Source organism: Lactuca sativa, chromosome 3 (genome assembly GCF_002870075.4).
Source record: "Lactuca sativa cultivar Salinas chromosome 3, Lsat_Salinas_v11, whole genome shotgun sequence".
In the NCBI taxonomy this organism is placed as follows: Eukaryota; Viridiplantae; Streptophyta; class Magnoliopsida; order Asterales; family Asteraceae; genus Lactuca; species Lactuca sativa.
This window is the reverse complement of record NC_056625.2, coordinates 179229491-179242647: the sequence shown is the minus strand read 5'-3', so window position 1 is coordinate 179242647 and position 13157 is coordinate 179229491.

Sequence of the window (13157 nt, the reverse complement as noted above, 5' to 3'; positions counted from 1 at the left end):
GAGACAAGTGTGTATTACATGTATATGCTTCTGATTTCAAGGCTGAAAGAAGTGGATTGAGCAGAAAGGCATCGTCAAACATGAGAAGGAAGAAGATGGTTAAGAACTTACCAGGAAGTCTCGTGGTGTTACTGCTTCAATTCAACACGTACCATCCCGATTCTCTTTCCCATATCTCTCTCGTTCGTATCTCTCTTTCTCTCTAATTCCCGATGCGTAATATATATCGATGGTATCGGTTGTTTATATAAGGTGTGGAATTTGTGTTGGAATAGGATGCGATCAAGGCTTGAATACGTAGAGAATACGACCTATTCTGGGAGGATACGTTCCTGTATGTTTATGTAAACCTAATTCCCAAAATTTTCACTTTGGTCCCTGAACTTTTGGTTCTTGGTAGACTTACCCCAAATCCATTTTCCATTAAGTTGTTGGTATTTTCCAGAATTTACATAGACAAAATTGCAAAAATGGTCCCTGTGGTATGCATTTTTTTGGGGTTTAGGTCCAAACCACGAGTTTTTTGGTTTCGTAGTCCTCTTGAACTGGTTTGTTTGTGAAAATGGTCCTTGTACTTAACTCCCGTTAAAAGGAATCCGTTAACCCCTCATGCGCCTTCCACGTGAGGGTATTTCTGTCTTTTTACTTCTAGGGACCATTTTCGCATAAGAATGTCAACGCTTCCTTTTACCTTTTATCCCTCATTTACATTCCCAAATACCTGTCAGCTCCCCACCTCCCTCCTTCTTTCTTCTACTCCATTAAACCTGTAAAAAAAACCTCGTTCGTTATCCAAAGAACCTAATCGAAGCAAAAGGAGACTAGGTCATACGTTAAAGTCGAAATGGTGTACGTAATGTGGCAGATTAGACCAAAAAAATGAAGTTATGGACGTATCATCCATATATGGTAAGTTGCTCTATTTTCTTTAACTTTCCTATTTTGCATTTTCCCCTTGATTTATACTAAAATCTGCAAAATTTTGATTTTGTTATCATGTACAGTTTTGACTTGTAGTGGGTACACCTACATGGTTTAGTATTAAGCTTCATCACGGTGGGAGGTTTACTAAGTTACCTGATATAAAGTACACTGGAGGTGAAATGTGTTATGTTGATTATGTGGACATAGATGAGTTTTCTCTACATGAACTTGATGCCATAATGCTTGACCTAGGTTACCCAGACCCATGGATGGATGAATTGACTGATGAATCCCCAGTGATATACTATGATTTCAGGATACCTAATGGTGACTTTCAATTTGGTCTTAGAGCTTTAGGGAATGATCAGGATGTTATCAATCTTTCTAAATTTATTCAAAATAACAAGTTGATTGAGGTGTACACAGAACATGGGAAGACAAATCTACTCGCTTACTTCATGTCTCTAAATGCAAAAGGTAAAGTTATCATTGAGGAATTACCAGAAAATGATGATCAAGGGGTTAAAGCTGAGGCTGAAGTTCATGTAGAATCTCCATTGAGAAATATGAACCATGTCAATGATGAGCCAATTGGTGAGTACATGTCTTTGATTCTTTTTGGGAGTAAAAGTGATGCTTTCTCACCAGAGTATAAAAGGGGTAGAGTTGGAAATTCAAAAAGAGGTGAAGGTTCTTGTAGCAAGAGGCTTAATTTAGAGGATATTGATGATTTAAAAGAGAAGGAAAACACTGATGAGGGTGTTAAGGAGGTTCAGGAGGCTGCAACTGTTGTTGAAGGATGCTACAAGCCATTTACTTCAAATATTGCTAATGTGGGGGATGGGATGATTGGGGTTCAAGATAATGACCATATTGAAGGACGCTACAACACCCCACCTGTTAATGATGATGAACAATATAATGAGCTTTTTTGATAACCTTATGGACAATTTACTTGGAAGTGAGAGGATGCTAAAGAGTATGAAGGAGATGATGAATCTCAAGAGAGTGATGAAGATTATGAAAAGGATGAAGGTGATGATGAGGATGGGAAACAATCTGAAAGTGAAGATCAAGTGGATGACATAATGGATGAGGAGAACAATATACAAGATGTTGATGTAGACATGGCAAACTTCTGTCTAAATGTTGAAAGTGATGTTGAAGGAGCATGTATTAATGGTATTCATGGTCATGAACCTGAAGATATGGAAGTGATCAACAATGAGTTCAAATCATTGGACGAAGGATCAAAACAAGACAGAGAAAGAAGAGCTCTTATAAAAATTTTGGGAAAAGAAAAAAGGTCCAGCCTTGGGTCAATACATATACAATCATTCTCAGTTGGACAAAAGTTTAAAAGTAAAAAAGATCTAAAGGAGCTAATTGATGTGCATGCACTAGAAACAAGAAGGAATCTATTCTTTAAAAAAATGACAATGTAAGGCTTAGGGCACAGTGCATAGGAGTTGTACCTGTCATTAATAAAGGTCAAGTGGTGTCACACCCCTGAACCAGACGGCGGAAACGTCCGGGGGCTCGTGTGACTAACAATTGAATTATCATCACAATGAATATACATGAAACATAACACATTCATCACCAACACTACATATAACAACCATCATTGTTCACATCAAGTACATTGTTATAAATAACATAAATTCAAAGTATTAATAGTACGATGAGTGATGTTACACAAAGTAAATCCATACACACTTGAAAATCTTCCTACTTAACGATTACACGAGAATACAAATTATTTTGAAAACGGTCAACATATATAATGTTGGTGAGTACATAAGTATGTTTGAATAAAAGTTTTTGTATCTTTTGTAAAACCCAGAAAATCCGATATTTTCTGTATAATGTCTGAAAATGATGTGAAAATCAAGTATAAATGCATGTGTGAATTTCATAGCAGTAACATATATGATTGCAGTTTAAATTTATTTGTATTGTACATAAGTGATAATCAAATTATAGTATTTCCCTAGAAAATTCGATATTTTCTAATTTATAATAATGTTGTGGTTCTTGTATCATTAATTAAGTTGTTTCGTATCGACACAATCGAAGGATTAATCTTCGATATGTTAAATTGGTATTGGATCTCTATATGAGCCGTTATAACCATGCATGATAATGACTAGGTTGTCTGTCTTGGCATTTTCCAAACGCCGATATTTGCTCAAGGTTTTGTCGCCCTAGACTGGCCTAGTCTAGCTGTAGCGAAAAGCTAAGGCGTGGGGGGTCACCCCATATATATCTATACACAAACTCCCGCTCTCCCTCCAGGAAACTCTGGTTATAATTACAGGCTACGATTGTACACTCAGAGGTGCCAACCGACATGTCTCACTAGATTCTCAACCTTTCATGTTTGTTATGTTTTTCACCATGTATAATGTTTACGTGTATGTTGTAGATTTTCAAATCCAAAGGTATGTATATAAGTACACGAAGTTAAGTAATTATGTAAAGGTATAGCTACACTCTACTAACATGTGAATTTCAGTTCAAGCCAATTAGTATGTAAGTGGACCACAAAGGCCCAATAACATGTAATAGGGTAATTTAGGCCCAATAGGCATGCAAGTGGACCACCAAGGCCCAACAAACATGTGACCCATAACGCAGGCCCAAATTAACATGTAAATCTCAAGGCCCAATAAACATGTCATGGAAAATATTGGGCTCAATATACACTTGAATGGGCCCTTAAGGCCCACTGGTCATGTAACGTGAATATTAGGCCAAATAAAATTGTTATCGATGTATTTCGTCAATTTGTTATTATTTCGTTGTTTGTTTTAGTTCGAGGTTTATCGAATTGAATGTAAAAAGTCATCTTTTGTAAAAACGACGTTTTTGGCCAATAAGCCTCAAATTTTCAATTAAGGCCCAAAGTTTTGTAAAAATAACACTTTAGTCCATAATTTATAAAAATTTCGTCCCAAATGTTTAGAAATTCACGGATTTAATCCAAAAATTTATATTTTGACATTTATGGCCCAGTTTTGTAGAAGAAGTACATTTTCAGCCCCTTGTTTGTAAAATTGACACTTTCGGCCCAATTTTGATAAAAGTTACATTTTTGGTCCAATTTAGAAATAAATGTTATTTTCACCCCTAAACTTGGTTTATTTACATTTATGACTCAAACTTTGGTCAAATAACATTTTTACTCCCAAACTTTCATTTTTTTCGCAAACTTGGGCCCAAAACCGTGAGGCCCAAATGTTTGGCCCATTAAGCTAAAAATTACATTTTTCCCCTTTAGAAAGCATGTTTATCATAAAAATCCATTTTTATACAAGTAGGACCTGTTTGATCCTTATAAAAACATAAATGTCACTTTTTGCCCTTATCTTTTGTTTTCTTGACAATTTTGACCCTTAAAAAGGTTTTTGCTTTGAATTTTTTTATATCTTAACATATAAACACTTCTAACTTGATATTATGATGTATAAGGTGTCTTAGTTCATGGATCTTTACTCAATGTTACTTAAGATATCGAGATTTGTCAAGATCTAACACATTTTAACAAAATAAACTAAAAAATCACACAAGACATGCATATAACACATAGATCTACACATTTTACTTGTATTTTCCCCCAAAAATCATGTAAAACCGAAAACAAGGGGGGGGGGGTATGAACTCACCTTTTCTTGATGTTTCGGTTTTTGAAGAAGAGGTGAAGAGATTGTTGGTCCTAGCAAGCTCCTTGAGTGGATTTCGAGTTTAAGGAGTTTCTAAGAGTGTGATCATGGAATAAATATATGTAAGAAGGAGTTCTTGATGTTAAAATGAAAGAAGATGTTTGTGTTTGATAATAACTTAGGAGGAAGGAGGAGTTGTTCTTGAGAGCTTGAGAGAGTTTGAAGGAAATTTGAAGATGTGTGTGTGTTTACCTTCGGACGAGAGTAGAAGAAGAGGGGAAGGAGAAGGGTGTGCATAGATATATGGGACTTGTCTAGATGTATGTGATGCATTAAGCTTGGTTATCCTTTAAACAAAAATGATGTGTCATGGTTTGGATTAATTAGCCATTTCTCTCTTTTTTTACTTGGGCCAAAAATGGGCTAAAGAGAAGGGAAGTAGATTAGCTTGGCCCATTTCTAGGGTTAATTGGATTAGTTATGACCCAGTAGGGCCCATTAGGGTTAGAATGAATCATTCTAGGCCCTAATGGTCCAAAAAGTTATAGATTTGTGAATTGGGTCCATTTAGAATCCAAATAGGGTTTGCAAGCCAAAAACAGTTGAATTGAATGCTTATTGGTCCATTAGGCCCAATAAGGAAATCCTAGTCCAATATGAACTTAAACCGAGATTCTTAGGGTTTTCAGACTCTTTGTGTAGCATCCCAAAATTCAAGGCCAAAAATTTCGTTTTGATTAAGTTATTGTATAAAACTGATCAATATAAAAACTTTCATAATAATATCTCATGTAAAAACCAAAGTGTCAATAATCAAAACATAGTATAATAAAACCATATCAAAGTGTAATCCCAAGGATTCCGTGTGCGGAAAACACAGTGTGATGCGTTGCGATCAAGCCGACTCCTATCCTTTAAAAACAAAGCACCTGAAACCTTGTCACACCCCAAAACCAAGAACGGCGGAAACGTTCTGGGGCGGAGGACGCCATGTAAAGTATCACAACACAGTATAACAGTAAATAAGCAAACAACATCATCCATTGCATTAAATATATAATTTTAATACAAGTGTGTTCCGTACAGTTATAGACACCAAAAAGTAAATCAAAATAATAAGATGAGTCTTGGATGCGCTCCATCTTCTCAAAAGTTGGCCTCGGTACCTGTCTACTGACGACCTGAGAATACAAGTTATTTTGAAAGAGTTTATCAACATTAAGCTGGTGAGTTCATAAGTATTTTAGTGTTGGTGTTTGTATCAAAACGTTTGAATCTCTCAGAAAAACCTATATTTTCTATTAAAAGTAGCCTTCTACCAAGGCGTAACTGTTTTGTATGTTCGCTTATCGTAAAAGTGTGTAATTTTCCCAAGTGTAACTATCATTAACAAAATATAGTTTGTACATTAATGTTTAAGTGAAATGATCACTAAATGTATGTAAAGGGTAAATTATTGTAGTACTGTAGTGTTGTATTATAGGAACTACTGCTGTACTAACTAGCTTAAACCGGATTTATATTAAGGTATCATGTGATTAATTCTACCATACTATCGACTAGGTAACAACGACAAATGTAGGTCGTAAAAAGGTATGATGTTTGGCACCCGCAGACCTGCAGGTCCGGCTGTAGCTAACAGCAAGGTGTAGGATAGTCAATCCAGTATAGATCTATACGCAAACTCATGCTCTCCCTCCAAGAGACTCTGGCTACAACTTGGGCCATGACATTAAAGGCATGCTCCGATATAGTGGATCACAAATGTTAACGTATTCATGTATATGTAATGTATTGTTACTCGTTCTAGTATTGTTGTATATGTTCTCTTCCTAGTATAGTTGTATATGCTCTTCTTCTAGTATAGTTGTATATGTTCTCATAGTAATATAATGTATATGTTCTCGTAGTAATAAGTACTAACTCATGAATGAACTGGCTCATTGATCTAGCAATAGTATAAGTATTAACCTGTGCTACCCCGATGGTAACTTACTAATGATGTAACTAGTACGCATGAATATGGAAGAAATTTTATGACTATATATGTACACATGATATATAATTAATATTGAAACGACCTTCGGACGGCTACCTGATATCCCACCATACCACATCTCAAGCGTGAAAAGGAAATAGGGCGGGCGGCCTTCCTAAGCCTTTTAAACATTGCTTATATAACTATACATATACAAGCATGCAATTTATAATAAGTATAAAAGATTTTAAGTAAAATTAATTGATAAGTAAAAGAGTTTGTAAAGCAGTTTGAAGTAAAACAGTTTGATAAATAGTTTGAACAGTAATAAAATCATTGGTTTTGTAGTTATTAATCACATGTGATTGATGTAATAACTATAAGTATTCAACTTGTATTCACCCCATTAAAGCATTTAAAACATTTAAAAGTATTTCAAAGGTTAGTTAAAGGGGTATGAACTCACTTGTGGTGAGTGGATTGGATTGAAGTGTCGGGTACGGTGCTAGGTGACAAATGAAGACTTGTACACACGCACGAGCCTAGTTATCATATAATGAGCATATATATAACTAATTAGCCAATTTAGAACTACTAAATTAAGTTGGGACACTCTAGAACATGAAAACACTTTGTTTCAAGTGTTAAAGATCACAAGGATTGCATCCGAGTGTTGGTAGGGCAAAGCTAGTGTGTTTGGAGTTCAAGGGTAAACTCCCTTGGAGTTTACGGTTTTGATGGTCATACCCTAAGGAGTTTACGGCAGTAAACTCTAGAGTTTACGGCCGTAAACTCTATTCTTATTGACCATGTGTTGTTTTGTGGTTTAACAAGCCTATTGAAGCATTTCTATTAAGTGATTTGGCCTTTGGAAGGGACTAGGGCATCAAAAACACTCCTTGGAGGAGTTTACGGCCTCATGGAAATTTCCCTTTGGGTTTACTACCTTAAACCCTCATGGAAAAGGGTATTGCCATGTTTTCAAGTCCTTAACACAATTAGGTAAGTGTATAAGCTAGTTTTTAGGCCTAAGGAAGGAAAATGACCAACTTAAACACGCTTTAGGGTGTTTACGGTTTTGGGAGATCCCCAAACCGTAAACACCTACAAATGTTGGTCTTTGATGTTTTTCAAGTCTTAAACACAATAAGGGAAGGTTTAAACATGTCAAGGATGGTTTATACATCAAACTAGGACTTAAATTAGGGACTTAGGCACACTTTGGTGCCATTTATGGTGTTTATGGCCCAAGAACATTCTTGGACCGTGAACACCTCTAACCTTGTGTTCTTGACATAATTTCTTGATGTTTAAATGTAATACTAGCTTAATAACACTCAAGGATGGAAGTACTTACTATTAGGAGGCTTGATTTGAACTAATAGGCCAAGAACACTTAGTGTGTGTTCTTGGTGTTTTGGAAATCTAGACAAAATACACATATGAGTGGATGATTAGATGTACAAACACTAGATTAAGTGTTTTAATAACTTGAAATGGTTAGAAGACTTACAAGTTTGAAGATTTGGAATGAAATTTAGGATGATACTTGAAAGTCTTTTTGGAGTTTACTCTTTTGTGAAATTGGGGAGTAAACACAAATGGCTTAGTCTTAGGGAGTAAACTCATGCATATGCATGAGTTTACGGATTTTTGGGTGATTTTTCGACCCAAACCAAATAGTTTGGTCGGGAACTTCTAAGACACGAGGTGTTTGCGGTTTTTGAAATTCAATACCCGAGACGGCATTTTCATTCATCTGTTCGTTTAAAAATAATATTAAAATAATCAAACGAACTTTATATTTCCTAAAAATAAGAAATAATGACATTAACTTATGATATGAAGTGGTTGACTTTTAGGGTTTGACCGATTGGAAATTTCGGGTTGTCACATCATCCCCCTGTTAAAGGGAATTTCGTCCCGAAATTAAAGTCTAAACAAATAAAGTAGTTAAAAATAACTAAGCAAAAAGATGAGGATATTTCAGTTTCATATGATCCTCACGCTCCCAAGTGAATTCCGGTCCTCGCTTGGCGTTCCAGCGAACCTTCACAATCGGGATACGGCTTTGCTTCGTCTGCTTGACTTCTCGGTCCATGATCTCTACTGGTTCTTCCACGAAGTTGACGCTCTCATTGATCTCAATCTCGTCGAGTGGGATTACAAGAGTCTCGTCGGACAGACAATTTTTCAAGTTAGATACGTGGAATGTAGAATGTACATTACAAAGTTCGTCGGGTAGATTGAGTTTGTAAGCTACAGGGCCGATTCTTGCGAGAATCTCGAAGGGCCCTATATATCTCGGATTAAGCTTCCCACACTTACCAAAGTGTATCAAGCCCTTCCAGGGTGAGACTTTAAGAAGGACTCGGTCTCCCACCTGGAATTCCAAAGGCTTCCTTCACTTATCAGCGTAGCTTTTCTGTCGGTCTCTAGAGGCTTTCAATCGTTCACGGATCTGAACGATCTTCTCTGTTGTTTCCCGAATGATTTTCGGGCCTATGAGAGTACTGTCAGAAACTTGCCCCCTAGCTAATTGGGTATCACCCACTTCAGCCTAGCATAGAGGGGATCTGCACTTTCGGCCATAGAGGGCTTCAAATGGAGCAGCCTTGATGCTCGTGTGATAACTGTTATTGTAGGAAAATTCGAAAAGGGGTAAATGAGTATCCCATGCCTTTCCAAAGTCAATCACACAGGCTCTCAACATATATTCCAGTGTTTGGATGGTCCTTTCACTTTGTCCGTCGGTCTGTGGATGGTAGGCTGTGCTCATGTCCAGCCTTGTTCCCAGGGAATGTTGTAGCGATTGCAATAATCTTGAGGTGAACCTACTATATCTATAAGAGATAATGGATATAGGTACACCATGTAGCCGTACGATTTCCCTAATGTATGTTCTCGTAAGCTTCTCCATCTTGTCAGTTTCATTGATAGGCAGGAAGTGCGCGGACTTGGTCAATCTATCGACGATGACCCATATGGTATCAAGTCCACCCGTTGTCTTGGGCAACTTGGTTATGAAATCGATAGTGATCCGCTCCCACTTCCATTCCGGAATCTCTGGTTGTTGTAGTAAACCGGAGGGCTTCTGGTACTCGACATTAACCTTTGCGCAAGTAAGGCATTTACTTACGAAGGTAGCAATCTCTGCTTTCATATTAGGCCACCCGTATAAATTTTTAAGATCCAGATACATCTTATCTGAACCTGGGTGGACAGAATACCGAGTGTTGTGCGCCTCGGTCATGACCAAGTCTCGGAAACCACCGTGCTTCGGTGTCCAGACCCGGTTCATGAAATATAAGGCTCCGCCACCCTTGGCTTCTAAATTTTTATCCATTCCTCTTAGGGATTCACTCGTCACATTTTCAGGTTTCATGGCTTCAAGCTGGGCCACCTGAATTTGCTTAGACAAGTGTGAATGGATAGTCATTGTGAACGACTTGACTCTTCGACCAGAATATTCCTTCCGACTTAGGGCGTCTGCTACTACGTTGGCTTTACCTGGATGATAAAGAATTTCACATTCGTAGTCACTGAGTAGCTCGACCCATCGTCGTTGTCTCATGTTGAGATCCTTTTGATCGAATATGTGTTGTAAACTCTTGTGGTCGGTAAAGATAGTGCTTTTCGTTCCGTACAAGTAATGTCTCCAGATCTTCAGAGCAAACACAACTGCTCCTAGCTCAAGATCGTGGGTCGTGTAGTTAACTTCGTGTGTCTTCAACTGTCTCGAGGCGTAGGCGATGACCTTACCTCGCTGCATCAGAACACACTCGAGCCCTTGATTTGGTGCATCGCAATAGACTACAAAGTCTTCTATTCCTTCGGGGAGGGATAGTATTGGTGCGGTGCACAAAGCTCGCTTGAGCGTTTGGAATGCTCTTTCCTGTTTCTCTTCCCAGTCAAAGGCCACGCCTTTCTGGGTCAGTGTTGTAAGAGGTTTCGCTATTCGGGAGAAGTTCTGTATGAACCTGCGGTAGTAGCCAGCGAGACCTAGAAATTGACGAATTTCTGTAGGCGTCTTCGGTGCTGACTAGTTCTCAATGGCCTTAATTTTGGATGGGTCCTCGTGGATTCCCTCTTCGCTTACCACGTGTCCTAAGAATTCAACTCTTCGGATCCAAATTCACATTTAGAGAACTTCGCATAGAGCTTCTCCGTTCGTAAAGTTCTTAGAACTTGTCGCAGATGATCGCCATGCTCTTCCTTACTTCGGGAGTAGATCAAGATGTCATCAATGAAAACAATGAAGAAACTGATCCAAGTAAGGTCGGCATACTCTATTCATCAGATCCATGAAGACTGCGGGCGCATTGGTCAATCCGAATGGCATCACCACGAACTCGTAGTGTCCGTAACAAGTTCGGAAGGCTGTCTTTGGAACATCCTCCTCTAGCACTCGTAATTGGTGATATCCGGATCTTAGATCAATTTTGGAAAAGTAGTTCGCCCCTTGCAGTTGGTCAAATGGATCGTCTATGCAAGGCAGAGGGTAACGATTCTTGACCGTTAGTTTGTTGAGTTCTCTATAGTCGATACACATACAAAATGATCCGTCTTTCTTCTTAACGAACAAGACCGGTGCTCCCCAAGGAGAGAAACTTGGTCTTATAAAGCCCTTGCTGAGCAGTTCGTTAAGTTGACCAGCTAGTTTCTGCATCTCCGCTGGTGCTAATCGATAGGGCGACTTGGCTACTGGGGTAGCTCCTGGGACTAAGTCGATTATGAACTCGACCTGTCGTTGCGGAGGTAATCCTGGTAGCTCTTATGGGAAGATGTCGGGAAAGTCGCTCACTACTGGAATGTTCTTTAGTTCTTTCGTTTCGAGGCTCGTATTGACAACGTGAGCAAGGAATGCATGGTATTCTTTACGTAGATACTTCTGTGCCTGAATACTAGATATTATACAAAGACTTGCACCGGGTTTGTCGCCGTAGACGATAAGAGTTTCGTTAGACGGGAGGTTTAGACGGATTTCTTTCTCATAGCACATGATGTCGGCGCGATGAAGGCTTAACCAATCCATGCCGATGATAACGTCGAAGCTTTTAATCGAGACCGGCATAAGGTCGATTGGGAATGAATGGTTATCTAGAGTTAGGGTACAACCTAAGTATATGCTATTCGTGCTCTCAGTTTTTCCATTAACCATTTCTACTGTGAATTGTTCTTTAAGTGTGTGTGGTTGTTGTTTAAGCATGCGAGCAAATTTATGGTTCACGAAGATTCGCTCCGCTCCACTATCGAACAGAATGCATGCATAGGAGTTATCGTTGAGAAACGTACCAGTCACCACCGTCGGGTCAGCAACTGCTTCCCCATGGCCTATTGCTAGTACTCTCCCTGCTCCACCAGCATTCTTTGCTTTGGGGCAGTCCCTCTTATAGTGGCCCGCCTCGCCACATCCATAGCAGGTTTGGCTCACGTCAGAGCCGGGGACTTGGGTGATCGGCCTCGCTGGAGATTTACAGAAACGGATTGTGTGTCCTTTCCTGGTGCAGTTAGAGCACTGCATTTCACGGCATGAGCCGTTGTGGTGGTAGTTGCATTTGTTGCACTTAGGCAAATTTTCAGCATACTGCCCCATTGAAGCAGTAGCAGCAGTAGGGGTTATTGCGGCATGAACTGCCACAACTTTCTGCTTTTTGGTAGCTCGCTGTTTCTTCTTCTCCTCCCAGAACTTCCGCTTAGTGTCAGCAGGTTTGGAGGGTTCCGAGATGGCTAGGGTTGTTGTTGCTGTAGGGGTTTTGACTCCATGGTCTATGAGTCGCTGTGCCAGTCGCTTGGTACTGTCGAAGGTAGCAGGGTTTGATGATAGGACATTCCCCTGATACGGAGGAACTAGCCCCCATATGTACCTCTCGATCTTTTTCCCTTCAGTGGGAACCATATTGGGGCAGAGGGCCACCAGTTCGCTGAATCTGGCGGTATACGAGACTACGTCGGAGCTCTTCATGGTTAGGCTCCACAGCTCCTACTCCAATTTCTGGATTTCGCCCCTCGGGTAGTATTTCTCAATCATGAGGTCCTTCATGGTTTCCCAACCCATGTCATTCGCCACTACGAGAGTTAGTGTTTTAACGTGGCCGTTCCACCACGTCAGGGTTTTCCTTCAAAGGTGCATGCGGCATATTTGACTTTGCTCGCAGCAGGGCACGAACAAATTTCAAAAGCTAATTCAGTCTTCTCAAACCATTGTGAGAGGGCAATGACTCCTCCGGTTCCCTGAAAGGACTTCGGCTTGTAGTTGGTGAAATCCTTGTAGGAGCACCCTCTCGAGCGCACAAGGATTTCAGCAGGAATAGAGTCAACAGGGGTTCCATCTCTGCTGGCATTAGTAGAGTGATACTGAGCCATGGCAGTTGCCACTGCTGCAGCTGCGGCAGCATTCAGGGCTGCAATATCGATGACCGGAGGAGGAGGAGGTGCAGGTGCAGGGTTATTTCTGGGAGATTTGCGAGGAGGCATCTTTCAACTATAAGTTTATAAAGATAAGCACAATGGTAAGAATCAATTGTAAGTGGGGTGAGAGTGACACATGGACTAACTAACCATAGCCGAACAGTTGAGTGAGTGTTTTG